Genomic DNA, 24934 nt, shown 5'->3' with positions numbered 1-24934 from the left:
GTACTCAGAAGACTGATGTTTCTCCTAATCTATCCTCAGCAGATGTTAAAAAATAAAATAAAAATAATATTAACAATGAATCAATTGATATCAAATCGGATATAACAAATAATTCGGACGTTCACCAAAGCGACTATGTATTTGTTGATATTCACCGGTGAAAGTCGACATTCTCTTGATTTCGATCATTAATGGTAACATAGATATTTTACAAGGATGAGTATTAGATACAGCTATGGTTTATTGAGCTGAACAGCTAGAGCAGAAACAAATTGAATCAAAGAAATAGTTCATCGGAGGTTGAGAAGAGATTGTAGCTCCCTCCTCTGGTGTCATTGAGAGTCTTTTATTTAAAAAAAAAATTATTCACATTTCTAATGTTGACATTTCATTATACGTAATAGGATAACTAAAGAATTTAGACTGATAAAACAAGGAGTGTTATTCAATATTGTCCAATGTTTAGTCTGTTACTCAATAATCCTGTTACACAGAGCGTTAGTCAATAACAAACTCCAAATTAGGAAGCCAATCTAATCGGAGTTTGCTGTGCAAATCGTCGCTTTACTTTCAAGTTCGGCCATTCTAAGAAAAAAAAAGGTTTGTTTTCTTAAAAGATTTAAACAAGGAGAGAGAGTTTTTGCAATGCAATCAGCCCTAAATTGTCTTCTCACCAAAGTCCAACAACTATGTAGGGTTGAGATAAATTGTTTGCGAATAGATTGCAACATCTCTTGTGGGAAAATTTAAAATTAAGGACATGTTTCGGAATTGTTTTATGTACAAAATGGGACAGTTTTTTTATTTTAAAGAAAAATTAGACTGTTTAATGTTTACACTCAGTGAAGTATAAATTTGTGTTGTTAATATACTTATAGTACAACAAGTATAAAACTTACTAGACTTAGTTCCCTTGTTGCAGTATACATTGTTAGTATACTTGTTGTACAACAAGTATACAACGTTGTTAGTACACTTGTGGTGGAATACGTTGTTAGTATACGGTAAATTTTGTTTCTGTGTAAAATAATGAACAACAGAGAAAATGCGAGAGAAAGCAAACAAAATTGGTCTGAGGCGAAATTTTGACAGACCAAAATAACGTGATTATCACTTTTTTAATCAGCTATGATCTTTTAATTTGTCATTGTATTGGCCAACAATTAAAGAGAAAGAAACAAATAAAAATTTAAAAAAAACTGTGATCACCGCAAGGCGATCACAGTTTTTTTTCAGATCCCAGATTTTTTCGGATCACAGATCCTCCATGTTCCCATAACAAATCAAACCATGTTCCCATAACAAATCAAACTAATCAAGGAGTTTCCTGGCCTTCTGACTTGGGTTAAAATTATAAGGTTTAGAAGTTGAACATTAATAGTCGTAAACCCAAAATTGGGTCGGCTGTTCTACGACGGATATAAAATAAAAAAATCTTGACCTCAACGAATACGCCAACATAATAAAATATTTTTTAGTTAACCTTTTACATACGGCAGGCACAACATATTGACCATATGTGATGTTACAACATGGTACACCGTAAGCAAAGGGTTGAAATATAAACTTGAAAGAAATTATTATAATATTTAATCATATATTTAATTTACTCAATATTCGCTCCTTCCATAGTTTTATAATTGTCTAATGAAGAACGAAATCTTACAATAGAGATAAAATATCTATCATTTATATTTTTGTTGCCTGTACACATATTGCAAAACAGATCAGGAGTTTTTGTAATCAAAATGCACTGTGATCGTTAGTTTGAAACAACACTGTGGTTGCGGTATTGACACAATTAAGAAAAAGGAATAGATCAATAAAGGAGGGTGAACAATATCACCCTTTAAACACGTGAAGAACACTGATAAATTATAGTTGAACCAAATTGAGCAAATTTTTCAGGGACCACCCACAAGTTAGATAACTATTTGAAAGTAGATTACAAACTGGATAAGCTCTTCTTTACTTTGTTTGGAAAACAAAATAAAGTCTGAGAATTTTTTCACTCCTTTATCTATAAAGAAAAAAAAAACATGAAAATATTTTTACCTTGAAACTGTAATAAAATTTTATTTTTAGTAGTTTGAATTTTTTGTTCTAATTCTTAAGAGTTTGTTAGTTTTTTTTTCTTTAGCTATATTTAGAAAAATAATGTAAGTAATTATTGAAAACTAAAGAGAGGCTTTTAAGATTTTAAAGGTCGCTCTCTGCGAATTCAAAATGCCGTTTCGTTATAGTGTATTAGTATCTTGGGTGTATAACTGAAAATAAATATTATCTATACACTCATTTTTTTATCTTGAGTGATTAATATTTTTTTTTACAAATTGGTTATTAAGTTAAAAAAAATCAAATATGTTGTCCCTCCGAAGGCACAGTCATGAAAATTTACCATTATCACACACGAAAAGAAAGAAATCAAAAGGAACCATTGCGTAACGAAGTTTATGCAATGAAATTTATCTACAAAGAGTAACTCACTTCCGGCTGCAAGTGTGAAAATGGATGGGAAAATCTTGCCAAAATAAAGTTCCTGTTGTTGATAGCCAATATATCCGCTACCTTTCTATATAATTTAAAATACAAAATTCTGCAAACTATTTGCCATTCCACGGAGGATAATAGCCAAAATAAAGTCCCTGAATAGCCAATATATCCGCTATGTTTCCATATAATTTGGAATGCAAAATTTAGCAAACTATTTGCCAATCCATGGAGGATAGTAGTTAAAATAAAGTCCCTGCTATAAATAGCCAATATATCCGCTATTTTTCTGTATGACTTGGAATACAAAATCCTACAAACCAATTGCCAATCTATGGAGGATAGTTTCATCAATGTTAATTCTAATGATGGAAGTCTTCATTTTTGCCACAGAGTGCTTATTGACTCATAAAGACCTACAGAGAGTACTCCACTCGTTTTCTTGAGTAACCAAGTCAAAATTTCTGATCAAAACATTTTGATGGCTTATGTTGGTGCCATGTGATTCATAATAGTCCAACATCATCTGATGGTCACCATCATCCAACATTTTCCATTATGCACTCATGGTTTTTGATATGTTAACAAACTTCCATCATTACATGATAGAAAAAGGGACTTTAATGCTGTGATGGTCAACCATCAAGAGAAGTTTGATTATCATGGACCAACAATTCATGATGGTCCATGATGGTTCCAACTATACATTTCCAAGATGGTTCGATGTGAATTCTCGTTACTTCTCAGGAATATACCATCAAAATATATATATACATATTTTTTTTATGTTGGACAATCAAAAATTCGTCCGAATTCCTACATTGGGGTGATGGCAGTTCATGATTTTACCAATATCTGATTTCTGCGAAACTATGATGGAAATTTCTGATAGTTCAACATGAGCAAACCATTAAAAAAAGTTGTTATTCATATGTTGGACCATCAGAAGTCAATCTGAGTTCCTACTTTGGGGTGATGGTTACTTATGTTGGTTGCCATCAAAAATATAATGGTTCATGATGGAATTATTGATGGTTGCCATCAAGATTATGGTAGTTCATTTTTGACATGGATATCTGGAACAGGGGAAAAGGAAAGATATTCCATGATATGCACCTTATTGCCCTCACTTTTCCACTCCGACCAACCATTCAAAACTATCAACTATTCAACTGATAGAAATTAATGAATAAAGTAGTGAATAGTATTTAACAAATTATTAACACGGTATTAATTCCTTATGAAAAAACCGTTAACAGTTGTAATTAGAAGTTTCGGCTTTAGGAAGCTTGTTATTGTTAAAATTCAGTCTACCATGCATTAAACTGAAATTTTAAAAGCTGTGAAAATAGTTCGACCTCGAACTTTTCTCCGACACCAACTCTGACTACACAATTCTGATAATTTCTTTTTTGAAAGAACTGATTTTTAAAATACTTGTTGATAATTTGAAAAAAAAATTTACTTCCATTTAAATTATTCTCGGGTCGTAAATTTAGAATTTTGAAATCAAAATTTTAGTAAATTTCTCACTAGTTAGAGTGTCAACTAATAATATTTATTGCCAATAGATTGTGACCACTTTCAATCTAGAGAAGCGCAGTTAGAACGAGAAAACTTTATTAAATTGCTAATAGTTAGGTCCAATATGTTTCAAAATGGAGCATATTCCTGCTACCGACTCCACAGCCATGATTAAAACTAATTTATACAAAGAAATTAAAAATAAAAATCAAACCAATGTTTCAGTTGCATTTGATTCATGAGTGTGAAAACAAGCTTAATATTTTTAATTTTTTTAGAAGTGTGGTTCTCAAACGGATGAAGTACAAGACGCTTTGCGCACATGGTTTTTGAAAGTTGGTGATATTTTAAGTAAATAAGAATTCTTTTATTATTCATAAAATCAAGTTAGTTAAAAAGTATGTGTGAACTCTTGCAAGCCTTTTCGTTTGTTTTTTTTTTAATTTTACCTTTCATTCAACTTTTTATTAGTCCATTCTAAGCTGACCAGCGTCCAGGGAAAAACAAAAAAGTTGTTGGAAAAACTTTCAAAGGAACGTTCAAAAACTCATTATTTTTTTTTTTTTACTTTGCACTATAATGTTCTGAGAACAGTATTTATTTCTTCTTAAATGTATAATTGAAAAGGTAAAGTGGCTTTTAAGTTTTCGAAACTCAGTTAGAAACTTTGTTACAAGTTTTTTTAGGGTGTTGGGCAGCATAGGCAATTCACAAAATAAGTAAATAAATAAATAAATAAATAAATAAGTAAAAAATAAATAAACAAGCAGTAACACTAAAGCAAAAACTAAGAGACACTTGAGCAAAATGCAGTGTAGCACGATTCCAGAAAGAACTATTTTCAAATTATCGGATGTTCACTCTTTTTCAAATCCTCAAATTTCAAACAACTGTTTTTATAGCTATAATAAATCTCTAGGACAAAAATAAAAGAAAATATCTTAGTTATATATTTTTGATTTGTACTTTGAATAATTATCTAAGAGATATGGAACTTAGCTTTTATCATTGAAAGCTTTCTTGATTTGAATGCAATAAAACATTTGTAGTCAGCAAAATCAGTTATTTAATTTGGACTTCAGAATAATCTTTTTGTAATTTAGAGATCAATTTTGCTGCATTGAAGGCTTGAGAAGTAGCTTTTTTTTGAAGAAAAATAATCTCTATTTGGTAAAAGATGCTTCATTGTAAGAAAGAGAAATATTTTTTTAATTCTAATAAATCCCAACTATTAAAAACTCCTTAAGCTTTTTTTTTCTTTATTTTTATGTGTAAAAAAATTTTAATATATCATTAAGATAAATAAAAAAACTAAAAAAATCTTTGTATTCAATGTGTAAGGTTCGCATAAGTTTGATTTTATCACAGTGTAGAAAGTCTAACATTTATATCAAAAAAGGTGGAAACAGATCAGATATAAAAAATAAAACACTGCTCTTTAAAATATTCTTCTCGCTTCTTAATTATAATTCATTTGAGCAAAATTCCATGTTGCTCAACCTGACCTTATAAATGGGCTCATTACTTATAAATATGGATCATGTTTAGAATTTCTTGTGTTTTGATCGTCTTGTTTTTGTTTTCGTTGTGCCGTTGTGTTTTTGTTGGCGATAGCTTGGTTTTATTTATTTATTTATTTTTTAAAAAAATCATTGGATTTCAAAAATTTATTTATTAATTTTTGTTCTGTGAATCGGAATTTTTTCAAATGTGGGTTCCATTTAAAATTGCGAAAAATGAGTCTTGGCAAATTTTTGACCCTATCTGACATCTTTTTGTAAATTACAGTTTCAAAAGCAAATTTCTAATCTATTAAGTGAAATTTAACAATGAACCGAATCCACAGGGATGTAATTATGGAGGAACAGGTGTAGAGGGATAACGGACCTCATGCAATGCATTGACGTAGATAGAATTATCAAATCTTGAAAGTGACCTCCGTTAGTTTTACTCATACATATTCACAGTTTCATCAGTACAAACATGAATCAGAAAGAATTTATGCACAACTGCACCCCGATTTTTTTTTTTATTTTTTACTCACTATTGTTGTTACCATACGAAAACTAGATCCCTTCTCAGCGTAATAAAATAATAATAATTTAGTGGAAAAAATTATGTTATTTGAGGTAACGATATATAGTTACAAAATTGCTGTTAATATTTATCGTGAAATTACGATGAGGATCTCTCCTCATCGTAATTAAATAATAATAATTTAGTGGAAAAAATTGTTATTTGAGATAACGATATAGTTTCAAAATTGCTGTTATTATTTATCGAAAAATTTATTTATCTAGAAATTACGATGAGGATCCCTCCTCATCGTAATTAAATAATAATTTAGTGGAAAAAAAATATGTTATTTGAGATAACGATATATAGTTTCAAAATTGCTGTTATTATTTGTCAATAAATTTATTCTGTTTGTTTTAATTGGCACAGGTTTTTAATACATTTAAACAGCACCATTTAGAAAAACTTTAAACCGAAAATTAAATATGCAGTCAGGTTTGACTTTGAATTTTCGAGAAAAGTAGCATTTGGGTGAAAATTCCGCTTTTTTAGAAAGGTTAATTTTTGATCTTCTTGTATTTTCTTATAAATTTTTTCTTTTTTTTACGAATTTTGATGTTTTAGTATTATTTGACAGCTGAATATCTTTTTAAAAAGAGGCGAAAAAACAGAGGTCACTTTTTTTTTAATATTTGGAGCTTTATTAGATTTATTGATAATTTATAGAACTTCTTCGGATTTTTGATGAAAGCTTTAAAGCGAATTATATGATTTGTGGTTTTGAGTAAAAAATTTTGTCTGTTTTTAAATTTTTGAAAATTTATTCTTATCATAATTTAAATGAATGGAAGCTTATCTGGATGATGTTATAAAATCCTTTTATCATTAATTGCACACAAAAAAATTATCAAAAATCTCCAATTGGCATCGTAAAATACAGATTTTTTTTTTAAATCAAATTTACGTACAATCGTAGTTGTCAATTTAATCTAATGATATTGGTGATTTTGACAAAAATTTCTTCGTCAAACTATCTTTTGGTTTCAAACAATTTCGTTTAATTTAAATATTTTATATTTGCTTTACATGTATGAAAAGGTCTAGAAATTGAAATTTTTTAAGCAGAGCAAGAAAATATTTAGAATATGTACTATAACAAAGTAAGAGGAATAGAAAATAAGAATACAATCTTAGAAAAATTATTAATAATATAATAATAAATAAATAAATTTAAAGAAGAAACAAACTATATCAACAGTAAAATTTTTAAGTTTTAAAAGTAATTTTTAAAATTTTTGAATAAAAGTTTTTTATTATATTAAGTTATTTATCAATCTTAAAGTTCTTAAAAATTAGAATTTCTTTTTTAATTTGTGAAGAAATTTTTTTTTACTATAAAACAATAAATAAAACTTCTAGTCCTTTGTTCCCTTACAGCTGCAAGTTTGTCTCGATTTGAATTTTTAAATTATTTTAATTTCCCTTTAAGTATTCTTCAATTTATATTTATTTTCGGCAATTTAGTATTGTAATTTGGTATTAAGAAGAAAAATATCTTCTGAGACAAATAATTGTCCCATGTTATTAGCTTTTTCAAAATGCTCCAGTAACTTGTTAACCCCGCCCACTTTATCAAAGGCTGATTTATGATTGGTTAATCTAGTTAACTTACTGACCATAGCAACCATTAGAATGGGGAGATATACTATTCGGAGGTGGATCACGAGTAAATAAATACTTTTTAAAGAGAAAACCAAAGAACGATATAATATTGAAAAGATCTTATCTATGTGAAATCAAAAGGGGAGATTTATTTAAAATGTAAACTGATATAAGGAGGCGTCTAGTCTAGAGGTGAACTGTGTGTCATGCTCTTAAATAAGAATCCTGAATAGTTAAAACTTTTATCTTTAAATGGCTGCAAATTATTACAAACAAAAACTGATTGGGTTCTTTTCTCTTGTGTTGTTTACCAGATATTGTTTACTGTCCTTAAAAAGATCCTGTTTGTTAACGCACATTGTATCGATTTATTGTTAATGACAACCGGATCTAAATTTTTAAAAGATAATTTAGCTAATGTAATGATTTAATAGGATGTTGCAATATTTAAAGATTTAGACACTTATTGTTAAGAATATTTTATACGGAAAATTGTAGAATTTTTTTTTTTTTAATTTAAGCTATTGCATTTTCTATAAATAAATTTAATTTTTAAATATATATATGTATATAATAAATTTAAGTTATATAGATATAAATTTAATTTGCAAATATATAGTGTTTTGAAACCCAGAGCTATGGAGTCGAAATTTGAATTGTTAATACCGAAATCGGACTTTTCGAAGAACTCTACTACGACTGCAAGCCTGACTTATACTACATTAAAATTTCCCTCAAATCCAAAGGAAATATTAATATTACTGCCTAAAAAATTTTAATTTTAATTCCTTATGTATCAGTTAAAAGTATTTATAACCTTTACAAAGTACATTTGGTTAAAATATTAGAATTATACTGAATCACTATTTCAGATATCACAGCAAGCATTTTTTTTTACAAAGACATGGAATATTCTGGAACTAAGAAATTATTACGATTGAGTCACATATAGTATTACGTATCTTTTTTTGCAAAATTAAATTTTCGTATAATCTATATAAACTTATGTACAACTGTTCAATCAAACACAAGCACAAAAACGAGAAATGTAAGTTCTAATTTTAATAACTGTCACAATATTAATTTCCGCAGTATTTTTGCTCTCATTCAAATTTTATTTTATTTCATCACCATAATTGAACAGCAAACCCAATTTGGAGTTTACGGCTACCAATGTTCAACTCCAAAGCCTTATGATTTTGAATTCAATCCAGAAGACAAGAAAACTCTTTGATTAAGTATTGGGAGAAATGTGCCTTCGTGGAGGATTTTTTGATGGAACTAAACCGCATTTGCGTTACATGGAGAGGAAAACCACGAAAACCTCCCACTGTTTGCTTGACCAAAGGAGACTCTAACCCATTATCCGTCTATCACTGAGGATATTTTACGTCAGTACTGTGGTCGGCGTAGGCCCGGTGAGAAATTTGTATCGACCAGCCATCACTGAGATTCGAGCCCGGTTCACCTCATTGGAAGGCAAACGCTTTATCCCCTGAGCCACCATGGCTCCTTAAGACATCATATTAGCTATTAACGGTTAGCCTGATGGCTGAGGGACTCTAATCCATGATCTGTTTACACTGAGAGTGTTTTACTTCAGCACTGTGATCGGTTCGAGCACTATTGTCGGTTCGATCACTGTGATCGGTTCGAGTTCTGGGTGCGCAATTCGTATCAACCATCCATCGCCGGGGTTTAAACTCGGGTCAGCTCATTGGAGGCGAGTGCTCTATCCATTGAGCCACCATAGCTCGCAATATTCTTTTTTTGCAACTGTCGTTGAATAGCCGATCTAATTTTGGGTTTACGACTACCAAAGTTCAACTCCGTAGCCTTGTAATTTTGAAACCAATCTAGAAGACGAGGGAACTCCTGAATCAAGCATTGGATGAAATTTGCTTTCGTGGAGGACTTTTTAATGGAACTAACCCGCATTTGCGTTACATGGAGAGGAAAACCACGAAAACCTCCCATTGTTAGCCTGACGGCACGAGGTCTCTACCTCTGACGATATTTTACATCAGCACCGTGATCGGTGAGAGCCGGGTGTGGAATTCGTATTGACCAACCATAGCTGGGATTAAAACCCGGGACACCTGGATTGGTGCGTGCTCTACCCCCTGCGTGCTCTACCCCCTGCGCCACCATACAAGCTTAATGTTTTATTTTAGAACAGTTGCTGAGCAGCCAACCAATTTTCTGTTTACGACTACTATTGTTCAACTCCGTAGACATCGATTTTGAACCCAGTCCAGAAGACAAGGGTACTCTTGGATCAAGTATCGGGAAAAATTTGCCTTCGTGGAGGACTTTCGTACGAGTTGTGAGTATTGGTTATTTTAATTTATAGGAACTAACTTTTATGCAACCGAAGTCTAAATTTTTTTTTCCCGACTCCACAGCCCTGATCTGTCGGTCGAACCAGGTATTCTTAGTATCGCTGTGAAAGTGGTATTAATATCAATTTGCCATCAGATAATATATATCCATTTGCAGGCATGATAACTGCAAACAAATTTGTGAAAAAATTTAAATTGCCGATCTATAAATAGATATTGAAATTCTGAGGATTTCGTGGGAGTAATTATTGTATGATTAATTTTAAAACACCGAAGCGATAGAAGGAAATTGCACGAAGGGTTAGATAAAACTTTGATAACAGAATGGAATGTTCACGTGCTTTGCATGTGCCAGAGACAGCATGCAAGGTTTTGTGCATACGATTTACAGAATTTTTCATCATTTCTAATCAAAAGTAAGAAAAATTAAAAACAATAATACAGAAAAAAGAATAATCAAAGAAAATTAAAGTTATTATCACAATATTTCGAAATGCAATTATCCATTAAAATGAAAGAAGCAATTCTGAAGTAAAACTGATTAATTTTTCAGGTATTTCTGATTAAAACTATTACCCTGGGATAAATAAGATCGTTATCGAATTCTTTTCGTAGTATAACCGGAAGTAGGCTGAAGTTAGATTTACTACAGATCTTTAAAGGATAATCATATAATCTTACTCCCGTTATATTTTTATAGAAACAATCTAAGGTAGTATTTTATAATTTTTTTTTATTGCTGAATAATTAAAAAAAAATTTTTAAAAATTCTTTTTTCGATTTGAGATTCTCCTTGTTTCATACTTTACTAGCTGAATACTCGTTCTTCGTATGGAATGGAAAAAAAAAGTATATAATTATACAATCAATTCTGAAAAGCATCATGAAATTAGCAGTGGCACCATTTATGGCCAAGAATTCGACTTCTGCCACACCCATACGTCACACCCGTTTATAGGGCGGACCCATTTATACGTCCTTTTATTCGTCCACATGTTTACATGTATATTATATGCAAAATTATGTACGTATAATGTATGTACAAATAACATTTTTGCATATATACGTACATTTTATTTAAATCTGTACATTCATACAAATATCTTAATACAGTTATCTTGCATACATACATGTACATGCATACGTACAAATATTGAATGAGTTTAAAATATATCTATGTATGAGAGTTTGTACGTATGCTACATATACATATGTACGTCTACATACATACGAACTTACATGCATTGCTCGTACATTAATAAATTGTATTTACATGCATACGTTCGTTTTACCTACAGAAAAATATGTTATCAGATACAAGCATACGTACATAATACACACAAAATACATACGCACAAACCGAATGAGCATATAATATGCAATCGTAANTACAAATATCTTCATACAATTATCTTGCATACATGCGTACATACATGTACATGCATGCGTACAAATATTGAATGAGTTTAAAATATATCTATGCATGAGCTATTGTACGTATGCTACATATACATATGTACGTCTACATACATACGAACTTACATGCATTGCTGGTACATTAATAAATTGTATTTACATACGTACGTTCGTTTTACCTACAGAAAAATATGTTATCAGATGCAAGCATGCGTACATAATACACACAAAATACATACACACAAACTGAATAAGCATATAATATGCAATCGTAATTACGTGAAATCGTTTATTTTAATTACATGTTATAGCAATTACTTACAATCACGAATACGTGTAATCATATATTTTGATTATTCAATCATAATCACTCGTAATCGTTTCTTATTGTGATTGCAAGTAATCACATTATAAACTTATTCATATATTTATGTACATATTTTCGTACGTAATTCTATCTTTAAAAGTTTTCATTTAATAAACCAAACTATAGTAAACTAAACAATTCATTTACATATATAATTTATGCATTATTTTAAAAGTATTCAATTACCTACAATAAAAGCAAGCCTACTTAAAATTATGATTACTCCTAATCTTGTTGTTCCTAATCTTAATGTAATCCTAATCTTAATCATTTATATCAAAATTACTTGAATTTAAGATTAGTTGTAATTGTTAGATTATGATAATTTATAGTTCTGATTTCTTGTAATCTTACTATATGATTACAAGTAGTCACAATGGTTTGCAATCTCAGTTCCTGATTATTTGTGATTCTGATTATCTGTAATCACTTTTTGTTGTGATTATAAATAATCATAACCACTAGTAATATAAAATAATAATTATTTGCTGCTGTGATTACTTGCAATCATAATCATTGCAAGTAGTTAATTGGCAAGCAATCACTATCCATAATTAATCATATTTGTAATAGATTACTGTAATCGACACTCAGCTTGCAATGAAATTAATATAATGCTTGCATTTTTCGCTGGTTATTCAAAATTTTAATCAGAAAAAATAGTCATGACTAATGAACTTATTCATCAATCATTATTCAAAAATTTGCTTATATTTGCCCAATGAATGATGACTATAGACTAAATTTGCATATGAATAATCATTCAAAATATGTTTATTCTGACTAAATTCAGTCATAAATAAAATTTCCGTGAATGATGCCCGCCCATCACTGTCTTTGGACAACTGTCTTGATTTAAAATACATATACTAGAGTACACTTCCACTGCGTCCACATTTTGTAGACTGAATTACGTAGCTTCGACAATTTTTTTTCTTCTTCAAATCATAACATGTTTTTTCGAGGGAAAAAAGAAAATGCAATATCTATTGACCTCATTGATAAAGGTGAACGTTGATTTTAATTGTAAGGAAATAAGATATAGATGTATGGTCAACGAAAAGAGCATTCTTATGAAATGCCTAGGCAGGAATTCTAAATACTACACAACTTCTCCTTCATTTGGATGGAAGATAATTTAGCAAGTGGTCGCCCACGCTTTATTACTTAAAAATTTAGTGATAAAATTTTTAAAAATATACAATATTCGTTTTTTACCTTTTTGTATTGATGCCAAAGATAATTATAGATATTTTCAGTTTTAAAATTTCTTTTCCTATAATATTATTCTCTTAAACGGCCGAAAAATCTCTGTTCCAATCGGAAAAAAGCTAGTAATATGTATATATATATATATATACAGACNATATATATATACACACATATATATATATATATATATCACATCCTACTAATATTGAACTGAATTATATTTCATGTTTTAATATTGCATTAATCGTAGCATTTGGTTTTGCTTATCACCTATCATACTTATCTCAAACAGGTTTTTCTTGCAATTATTGAATTTCATTGACAATTCATACGATTGATTGTAATTTCCCGCTTTATCAATTCACAATGGCCATCATGGACATCATTGCAATGGTTGCAATATCTGCATCTGTAAAACAGCTTGAAATAACAATTGATAAAAGTATGAATCAATGCATACATCTGCAATCAATGCACGCCTTCATTTATTCAATACAATGGGGGTATTCAGGAATATTGAAGATTTCGTTTATTGTGTCAACTTATTATGAATGCAAATCTGTATTTGGTTTGGAGTTTTTGCAAAAGTTATAACAAGCGTGTAAGAGTAAAACTTGAAATTTTTTTGCACACAATTATAAAATTTGTTTATTCATTAAGATACTTCAATGTGAAAAATAATTTATAATTATTATTTATTTTTGTTATTTTATTTATTCTCAATTATGTAAATTTTCACATCGTTTTAAAAATCTGGAGTTTTAAATAAAAAAAAATGCAAAATCTGATCGAAATAGATCGAATAGTTTCTGAGTCATAGAGTTCAAAAAATCGTGCATTTAAAATTTGATTTCTCTAGAACTCTCCTACTGATTTTTTTTTAAATTTTGGATCTTGTCATTTAAAATTATATTTTTTTTAAGTAAAAATTTAAGGTAGTACAATGATTGTTTTTCAATAATCATTTAATAAAATAAGTAGAAAAATAGTTTCTAAATTTTTTTTTTTTAACTTGGGATAATCTTTGGGAAAAGGAATTTTATAATTGTGTTTAAAATTTTTCGATTCGCTTAAGAAGTTCTAGACATATGGCGAAGCACGTAACTCTTGATCTATGCATCTATATTCCCCAGATTACAGCTACCACCGATATTTTAAGGGACACAAATCTAAATGCATCGAAAAGAATAAAAAAAAAGGTATGTTTTTCAAAGAAAATACGTTTTTGTGTCTGATTTTTTATCTTAAAATATCATCAGTTCTAATTAATTTTATTTTATAGCAGTGTTTGAATAGACGACCCAAATTTGGGTTTACGATTACTAATGTTCAACTTCGCAACCTTGTAATTTTGATCCCAATCCAGAAGACAAAGGAACTCCTGGATCAAGTATTGGGAGAAATTTGGTTTCGTGCAGGACTTTTTGTTGGAGCCAATTTCTGCGTTAGACGGAGAGGAAGTTCGCGAGGACCTCCCACGGTTTGCCTGATGGCAAGGGGACTCTAACCCATGATCCGTCTACCACTGGGGGTATTTTGTGTTAGTACTGAAATCGGTGCAAGCCGTATGCGGAATTCGTATCGACCAGCCATCGTTGGGATTCGAACCCGGTTCACCTCATTGGAAAGAAATTGCTCTATCCCTGAGCCATAGCGGCTCCAGTTCTAATTAATTCGTATGTTTAAAGTTAGGCCCACATATCATTTGACTTTGAGCGTGAATCATTGGATCAAAGTACGTGAATCATTGGATCAAAGGTAATTCAGGGCTGGATGGATGTATAGAAATGGATGGATGGATAGAAATTGATGGATGGATGGATTGAAATGGATGGATGGTCAGAAATGGAAAAGTTAAAGTAGAAAATTATTTTAACATTAATATTTCTTGGACTAAAGGAGAAAAAAAAATTAGTTTACAAAAAGTTAAAATTTATGATGTTTCTTTTGACAAAAAATTACTGTTACTATTGGAATAAAGAATAGAATAATTTTCATGACCGCTTTCTGATATCCTTGCTACCAGACTCCTGACTTCATCTCAGCAATATGACATTTTACAAAATCAAAACACTCACTCATCACTAATTTAAACCTTAAATTTCGAACACGCGTTCCTTATGAAATAATTAAAATTTAAATAAAAAGGTTTCATTTAAATATTTAATAAATTATCAGTGTAATTACCTAAATTAGCATTAGCACATTTTTATCCAAGTGATAAATTCTCAAATTAGGACCATATGATTACAAGACGTAAGGAAAAAAAATAATAACTTTAACATTTTGAAATTATCTGGATGTATTGCATTTTTCGATGTAATTAGTCGGAATAAGCCCAATTAACATGTTTTTACCAATGAAGAAGTCTCAAATCAAGTGAGCAATAACAGATATGAGGAAAAATTAATATATATTTTATTGTGATATTTCATTTGTGCGATAATTAAGAGGTAAGTAGCCTAATTGGTATTAATGGTACAACATTTATTAATCAAATAAAAGTCATAAATTAGGAAATTCATCAGTCAAAGGTTTCTTATATAATATATAATATACTTCAACAGTCCTTGCAACAAAATATGATGAACTAGCTGGTTGTCGGAAGTGGGCAGTTTAATCATAAAAGACTTAAGATTTAAACTGCTTGAAAAAACAATCATTTGCCAACTCATTGTTTTGTCAGGAAGCAAGTGTCAGTGTCACATGACAAAAGTTTTGCCTTTTTGTGTTATGCGTCTGGGTTGATATATGATTTTGCCTGAAGACAAAAACATACTTCTAACCGGACAATGATATGAATTTGAGATCTCTAAAATAAATCGTAGAAACTGAACCATTTTGCTTCACCGAGAGGATATTTAGAAAATAATGAATAATAAGGACATTTCAAAAGGTAGAATTTCTCAGCCATAGATGCTAACCCGTAAGTCACTAAAATATTCAAAGAAGTAGCGAAAATAACAATCAGGTTAAATTTGTCCAATTTTGCCAGATCTTTATTGCATGACTAGCAGATCCTTACGTTTGTTTAAGTTCTTCAAGGAGGAAATCAGAGATAAAACAAATCAGGGATAAAACTCCACTCCTGAGGAATAAGCAATTTTAATTTTCGTGATTAAAATAAAACTGAGTACATTAAAAATCAAACTAAAAATGTACATTTTTCTAAAAATGTCATCTGAATAAAACTCATTTAGTCCTGAAGACTTGCCCTTAGCTTTTTTAGTTCTTGTGATTAAAAAAAAACTAAATACATTGAAAATCAAAATAAAAATATAAATTTTTATTAAAGTATCATCTAAAATGTCAAACTAAAAATGTCCTCTGGATCCTGAAGACTTTCCCTTAGCTTTTTCAGTTTTTGTGATTAAAATAAGACTAAGTAGATTAAAAATCAAACTAAAAATGTACATTTTTCTGTGATTTTTTTAGGGGGGAAGGGATTTTGACCCATGGATTTATCTACCGGTAGACTTCAGAAGAGATAGTACAAGACAGCAATTGGATAGTGGGGAGGCTGAAGGTGACCCCGGTCAAACGTAAAGTCCAAGCAGCCAATGTGAGGACCCAAAATTTTGTAGGGGCTGAACTAAACCCTTGTTGGGTCTAAGGGGTTGGTGGGAGGAACTTCAGTACGTAAGTAAAGTGAGTTAAATGATAAGGCTTGCGTATTTTGTTTGCGAAGTTGGTTTTTAAAAGGATAGTGCGTGATAACTGCTCAAAGCATTAAACAAAAGAGCACCCAAGCAATGCAATAATTGCTTCGGATTTGATCGTTTTCCAGATACTATCATCTTTCTATTGCCTGATTGTCTAGCAACTTCAACAAATAATCTTAAGAGGTAATTTTTTTGATTATATATATATACTGTTTTGTCAAACTAATTACATGATCTTGATTCTAGAATTGAAAAAAAAAATAATTTGAAAAATATGTTTGGAAAAATTTGGTAATAAGTCTTGTGTTTGACATTTTTAATCACATAGCATATTACATTCATAGTCTTAAACATTATAACAATAGAAAAATGATTGTAAATATTCATTTTCAAATCGATTGCAATAAATTGCCTTCTTTTCAAAAGAAAAAAAAATTGGTTAGAGGTTTGCTTCGATCCCCTACAGAAATAATAATTTAAATCAAATTGCCTTGAGGGAAACTGTTCGCCTAAAATCGTTAAACTTGGATAAAATTCAGGACAATTACTTTTGAATTGTGCTTAAGCGTAAGAATACTTTTTACCCCATAAAAAGTTTTTCATTTTTCTTTAATATTTTGCATCCGACAAAACTAATTTCGCCCAGTATGACAACTATCTATAAATTGAATGCAGCCACAAAGGGTAATTCGTAAAATCTTTTAAAAAAAATTCTAGATCATAAAATTGTTTAGTTATTAATTGTTTTGTAATCTGTGTGTGTTAAAAATAAGGAAGCATCATCATAATCCTCAACATGTATATATATATGTACGCAATCCAGTAGAAAATGCTGCCTTCTTATTTTCTTTTCAGTTAATTTTTTAGTGTTCTGTCTTTTTATATTATTTAAAAAATGTTTTGCTAAATTTTGAATAAATATCTGGATTGCTAAGATCAGAAAAAAATAGTAAGCGGTAACCAAGGTTTCACATGGTTAGCGTTTTTCCCAATTTCGCTACCACTTTAAAAACGTTTCAAGGTGAATATGCTTTTATTTGTGTACTTATATTTGTATATTTCATATTTGTGTATTTCAAATTTTTTATAACTTTAATTCAGCACTTTAGAGTTATTTTTTGAAAATAATATAGTTAGTTGTTAATCATGCTTGTTTAAAATAGTGAAAGAGGTTGATCCGCATTTTATTATGTAATATATATAATTTTACTGATTATATTGTGTTTATTGTTTTTACCAATTCAGTCATGTTAAATTTATGGTATAACCTTATTAAATATAAAACGGAAGATTTAAGAGGAAAAAAATTCAGAATTTTTTTCCCCTAAATAAATTATTTTTCTCCGTTCATCCTTCCTTTTTTTAAATTTTTTTTTAAATTTTGGTCTTGTAGAGTTAAATATTTATAAATAATGACATTTACTAGTTAGTTCAAAAATTATTTCAAAAATTTGATGAATTTATCTGAGGAAAGAGAGAAAGAAATTGAAAATAAACATATGTTTTGCATGACGATTGTTTTCTATGAAATTTGATGATTATTAAACTATGAAATTTGAAATATCAAAACCCAAAATTTTATCAAGTAAATAGAAAAATATAAGTTTCTTGTTCAATCTTACTTGAATGATAAATCAAATTTTCAAATTATTTGGTCTGTTGTGTTGGAGAAATTCAGGTAGCTTATAAAGTACAATACTTAGGTACCGTGTAATATAAAAATTTCACCTTAAAAATCGAGGTTTGTTTTATTCCAAGCCCTTTAGTTCAAACAGCAAAGAAAGAACAATAAATTATGCTTTTTTTTCCTTCTTGGAATAATCATTGCATTAATAACTTTTTAAATAAAGTGCAAAAATATAAAAATTGCTAAATCTTCTTAAATAGTTCCATAGATGACTTAAATGCATGATACATTCTTTAAGCAAGCTGTTGTTATTGTGACAGTTTTGCCAATTTTATAACTTATTAAATATTCTTAAACTTTTATATTATTAAATATTCTTAAACTTATTAAACTTTTCTTTAAGCAATAATTCTTATAAAAATATTTATTAAAATTATTATTAAATATTTTAGCCTAACTTCATCTCAGAATTGGAAATTTTTCTCCGTTAAATGATGTATAGGTACATTAAAAAAAAATCGACATTAAGTNCTGCTGTTATTGTGATAGTTTTGCCAATTTTATAACTTATTACTTAAACTTTTCTTTAAGCAATAATTCTTATAAAAATATTTATTAAAATTATTATTAAATATTTTAGCCTAACTTCATCTCAGAATTGGAAATTTTTCTCCGTTAAATGATGTATAGGTACATTAAAAAAAAATCGTCATTAAGTTCTGATAGTTGGAAATTTTTTATTATATTATTTTTAGCAAGGTTAAAGAAATGTGTTTTTCAAAACATTTTTAGTTTAACTGAATAGACATAAATGGCGATTCAAAATTTTTTTTTTGTTTTAGGTAATTTAAATTACTTGAATTGGGCTATCTATAATCGGGCTTGGGATGTTAGATCCAAAAAAAGAAAAAAAAAGAAGCCTTTAAAAATGGTAAAAATTTTCTAAAACCATCAATGACAACAAAAAAATGCTTGTTACATTATTGTCACCATCCTTCATATTAGCTATATATTTTTTTAGTATATAAATCATAACCCTTATATATAAATTATAAATCAGTAGTTAAATAAATTTCTGAACAATACAAAACTGCCATCTTTCCTCAACCCAGCCGAATAAATACTTTAGTTTAAATATTTTTTTAATAAAGTTTCAAATTGGTATTTAACAATCAGAAGAAGCTTTCCATTTTCCTTCAACCCTTAAAATAGCATAAATTAAAAATAAGGAAACTGGTAGTAAGTAAGAAAAAATTTGCATTACTAACAGTCAAACGAGCTTACAACGAGCGCTAAAGGGTTAAAATGTTTGATCGTTACAATTGAGTGCTCATAAAAAACGGGTTAGTAAAAAATAATTCATAAAAAGTTGAAACCGACCACAGTGAAGATGTAAAATATCCTCAGTGGTAGACGAATCATGGGTTAGAGTTCCCTTGCCATCAGGCTAACCGTGGTAGGTTTTTAATGCTTTTTCCTTTCTATGTATCTCATATGCGGGTTAGTTCCAATAAGAAGTCCTCCAAGAAGGCAAATTTCTCCCAATACTTAATCTAGGAGTTCCCTTGTCTTCTGGATTGGGTTCAAAATTTTTAGGCTACAGAGTTGGAAATTAGTAGTCGCAAACCCAAAAAATTGAGTCTACTGTACAACGACTGTTTTAAAGTAAAATACAACACAATGGTTTGTTTTTTATTCCTGTAGATTACAAAAGAAGTAAGTTAATTCGCGTAGAACTGTTTTTACTGCCCGAAAATTAACGTCAAATTTCGTGGACACCAAAAATATTCAAAAAGAGAATTTTAATAGTCAATTTGAGGAATGAAGAAGAAATTTCATGAAATATTTCTCTTTAAAAGAGAGTTTTGAATCCAATTTCGTTAAGTCCCTTTCCTCGTTAACTCTTTATAAAAGAAATTACTGTAGTTAAAATGATTTCTGGACCATGTGCTATTATGTGTCACTAGCTCATTGAAAATTCACACATTTTTTAAGCATAACGTCATTCCTGTCAATGTGTGGCCCAGTGTGTGGTGTGTTCATTGTTGTTGAGGGCGTGGAGAGTGCTTTACCCTTTGATTATTCTCAGCAAATACCACCCAGCAAATTTTCACTTGTAAAGGATTTCTGATGTGTCATGAAACTGTTGCAACAAATAATTACTGCAGGTGGAGTTCTTATCAAACCATGTATTTTAATCTTACCTTTTCAAATTTGAAATAATTAGTGTGTGTGGCATTTGACTTCAAATGATAAAGCTACATTCGATAACAGACTTGAAATAAATTTTTGTAACTTATTTAAGGAGCTGTGCTTGTATTAAATATATTTGTATTAAATATATTAGATGGACCGAAAAGTAATGTCGTCTCGGTGCATTTGATATTTGTTATCAAGATTTTATTTTTTAATGAATAGTGTATTCACCTTCGTTAGCAACAATCCTTCAATTCTGGATCGAAAAAAAAGTGAATTGGTTTTTATGACTAACGAATATTTAGTGGGCCGAAGCGACATTACTTTCCGGTCTCCCTAATAGTATCCCCTTTCTTAAGAAGTTGAATTGTGTTTATTATGACTTGAATACATCAGAGTTCAAATAATTAATCATAGGAAAAGTAATACCTAGATTTACTTCAATTTCCGAGAAAAGTCCCCGAAAAGAACAGTGCGAAAATACACACCAGAAAAAATGAGTGAAAACTTAATATAACTAAATATTTATTTGAATGAAATTATCATTTTTTAATATTTTTTTAAAGGTTTTATAAAGACTAATTATGTATAGATATTATATAAATGTTAAAGTAGTTGTGTTAAAATAGTTACATCATCTTATTTGGTTCGTTTTGAGTTACTAGGATGTAAAGATGGGTTTCAAATTTTAATAACTATGCCTCCTGTTTTGCGATATAATAGTAAAAGAATAATGCTTTTCAACTACGTATTTCATTATAATTTTTTTTAATTAAGATAATTTATGATTTTTGTTGATTTTTCCTGCTATTTAAAACATTAATATCCTCATAGATAATTGTTGATTAATACCTTGTTTACATCAAAACTATTATGTAATTGGTTTTACTATTATAAGTAAATAATTATTATAAGTTATATTTTCAGATAACTTCTAAAATTAAACTTTGTAATAGTTAAATTTAAAAAAAAATATTTTATTACGTTCGAAAAATAATCTAATTACATTAAATTCGGACTTCCTGAATAGAATCGGTCAGTCAATTTATATGAATTTTTTTTTCCGCTGATTTTTTTCGGCGTACTAATTCTCATGATGATTTTTCACATTCCGTTGCGTTCTTTTCCCTTGAATCCCTTACTTTAAAATTATTTTAATATTCATTTGGTTCGCCTTAAGTTACAAAGTTGTAATTAAGTTAGAATTTAAAAATTAAATGTACTTTAAAGTTATATGGTAGTTATTAAATACATTTTATTTAAATATATCATTAAAAAAAAGACAATAAGATAGGAAATGCAGTTCATACGCGAAAGTTAACCCAATTAAAAATTACAGCAAATCAGGAGACAAAACTTACTGTTTTGCTCTTTTTTTTTAAAGATTTTTCACAAACGGAACTAAAAAATATATAAAATAACAAATAAAACCGAAGCGAATAAGTAATAAATAAGTGCAAGTAAAATAAACAATGCCACAGTTTTTATTGCTTTGAATTCGAAGCAAACTTTTTATTTTATTTTATACATTTGTTCGTACACGATACTCTTTACGTTACACTCTCTACCTTATCTTGAAGTGATTGAACTTGATAATTTGATAAATATTTTAACTTATACTTGAGGAAATTGATAAATATTTTAAACGTATAGGATAAAGAATTTTTTTCCATAAAAACTACACTTAATGAATATTTTTTAATATGTACCTATTCTTGTGGACTCTAACAATTTTTTGAATGCTTAGTTTTATCCCAATTAGTCGTATTAATTCTAAATTTTGTGCTATGCTTTTCAGAGATTATTTTCTGTAAAAAATAGGTAACGATACTTTTAAACTAAGAACTTTAGTTATCCCAAATTTTTAAGTGAAAAAAATTGAAATTTTTTGTTTATAGACTAACTGTATAAAATTCTTAATTAGCAATTAAGAGTCGTGTTAAAAGTTGAAAATGTACTAAAGCATAAAAATTTAGTTTAAAAAAAGTCTTCAGTTTAAAAAAAAAATTTTTTTTTAAATTTTAATTTTATGTGTGAAAAACTGATAGTCCTTTCACCCTTTTTTATTTTCTTTCATTTTCTAAAAATTTTTTAAAAAATATTGTCTGATAGTGACTTCTGGCATAGTGTTATAAGTTTTTCAGGAAAAAAATTATTAACCTAAATAGTATGAAAAAAATAATAAAGATAAAATTGTTAAAATATTACGTAAGCACCTAATGAGTGAGGTTGCTTGCGATTAACTTATTTTTACTGACGGAGGGGAGGGGGTTGGAAGGGTATGATCAATGATTATTTAAAACTTAGAAATCACCTTATTTCTAGTTTTTTTTCCTTTTTTTATTTTGAACAAAAATAAAGGAGAAAAGAAGAGGAAAAATTCAAAATCAAAAAATTCAAAAGTTCAAGGAGAATCTTTTTTAATTATATTATTTTTTTTTTCGAAGTTTTTTTTTTTTTTTTTTTTTTTTTTTTTTTTTTTTTTTTACTTGACTACGGAAAAGAAATTTAAAAAGTTCCTAAAGAATTATCATGCTGAAAATTTAACAAAATGAATTGAAACATAAATTTTGTTAAATGCATAGTTACATTTTTTATTAATCGAAATAAATCTTAAAATTAAAATACTACAGTTAGAACAAAAGAAAAAAAAAAGACATTTGGGTTAAAACTTTCTTTTACGTAAGCGTGGAAGGGGTTTATAATTTGCTTTTTGATACTTTCAAAGAGGGAAGGGGGGATTCCCTAAAAATTACTTACTCAATATTTGAGCAGCCCCATTGATGTAAACTATCTAAATTTCACAGTGGTTAAAATTGTCTGTAAAATAACAAGCTTGCATATAAAATTGCACTTTCTACTATTAAAATATTCAGCAGCATGAGACATTGTATTTACAGCAAGAAAGAAAAATAAAGTAGTAGAACAAAAATTTTTTATTGTTGTATAGTTTTTTTCTTTTTCTTTATGTGGTGGGGAGTTTTTTTTCCAAGAAAAACATGAACAGGGGAAGTATCTACATCACTTTCTTGAGGAAAAAAAAAAACCCGTATCTCCACTCGTGCCATAACTAGCACACTTTTTATTTTATTTTTATTACCCTGTGGTCAGATATCATTGTTAACAACAGAATATTCTACCGTTTCGTAATAAATCCCGGCTTTCGCGGTTACGCAAGTGGCCGTTATCTGGGGTCCCCTTACAAGACCCCCCTAGACTTTCCCCCTCCTCCTCTAGAGATTTATTTCTTCACATTTAAAATGTCTTAGATAAATATTACAGTGAGCAAAAGTAGTTGCAGCAGACCTCCCATGAGGATTTCTATTGCATTTTGTCGCCAAAAGGTGTCTTGTTTCGTTCTATGTTATGTATTTAGAGTGTTTGTGAAAGCAATTAGAAAGCCGTAAAAAATGATCTAAAACGTTTTTTTCTGCCAATTTCACAGATTTATTTCCTACCGAACAAAACGGAATTACTTTACGATGTGCGAAAAAAGACATTGTTGGAAGAGATTTTTTCTGAAAAGCAGGTGCTGCTGAAACACTTAAATAGAAGCAACGAAAAGTTCTCCCCCCCCCCTCATTTTTAACACTGTTTTTCTATGCTCTTGGCAAGCAAAATAAAAAAAGGGCACTGTTTAAGTGTCCTACACCAGGGAGAAAGTTATAGTTTCAAACTATATATAATCTTTTTTAATAATCACTAACTTCAAACTGAGGCATAGAAAGTTTTTTAACCCGACATTATATATGTACATAACATAAACATATATTTCATCATGCCGTGAAGAATTATCTGTTGAGCTTTGGAACGGGCAAATAGCTTTCAATATTTAAAACATTATTGAACTACTTAGAAATCGCCAATCGGACGAGATTTTTCCACTGACATGAAAATTATCAAAATAAATTAACAGAATGATGATAGCAGAAACAGAATGAACAAATAAATTATCAGAATGATCCTAATTGAAACAGCTTTGGATTAACTTTTTAAGTATTTTATAGAGGTCGTTGAACAGTCGACCCAATCTTTCGGGTTAACGATCACTAATGCTCAACTCCGTAGCCTTGTCATTTTGAACCCAATCCAGAAGACAAAGGAACACTTGGATCAAGTATTGAGAGAAATTATCCTTCGTGGAGGACTTTTTGATGGAACTATCCCGAATTTGCATTACATAGAGAGGACAACCACGAAAATATTCCCATGGTTAGCTTGACTGTTAGGGCCCTTTAATTTTAACCCATGATCCGTCTACTACTGAGGATATTTTACATCAGCGCCGTGGTCGCCGTGGTGTCACAGAACGGCGGCTTTTCCACACGTTTTATGCTACTTTCATCATTAGTATACTTAGCATTTTCTATATATATATATAGCAAATGCTAAATATATATAGAATATATAAATAAATATA

General features: G+C 29.3%; 1 protein-coding gene across 3 annotated transcripts in view; it reads left to right on the top strand.

The window, feature by feature from the left end:
* The window catches only part of LOC107453931 (uncharacterized), a 37486-nt gene that overhangs the window by 3952 nt on the left and 8600 nt on the right, over positions 1 to 24934 (top strand). Inside the window, exon 2 of one of the 3 annotated variants that reach the window (XM_016070951.4) lies at positions 4293 to 4365. The exons of 1 other annotated variant lie outside the window; for it this stretch is intronic. The gene's annotated coding sequence lies outside the window, so the exon portion shown is untranslated. Of the gene's footprint in view, positions 1 to 4292; positions 4366 to 16656; positions 16875 to 24934 lie in introns of those variants that run through there. One more of the 3 variants, XM_016070952.3, reaches the window with a different exon arrangement.

This window comes from Parasteatoda tepidariorum, chromosome 8 (assembly GCF_043381705.1).
Source record: "Parasteatoda tepidariorum isolate YZ-2023 chromosome 8, CAS_Ptep_4.0, whole genome shotgun sequence".
NCBI lineage: Eukaryota > Metazoa > Arthropoda > Arachnida > Araneae > Theridiidae > Parasteatoda > Parasteatoda tepidariorum.
Note: the sequence above shows the minus strand (reverse complement) of the source record. Positions and strands in the feature narration are given on the sequence as shown.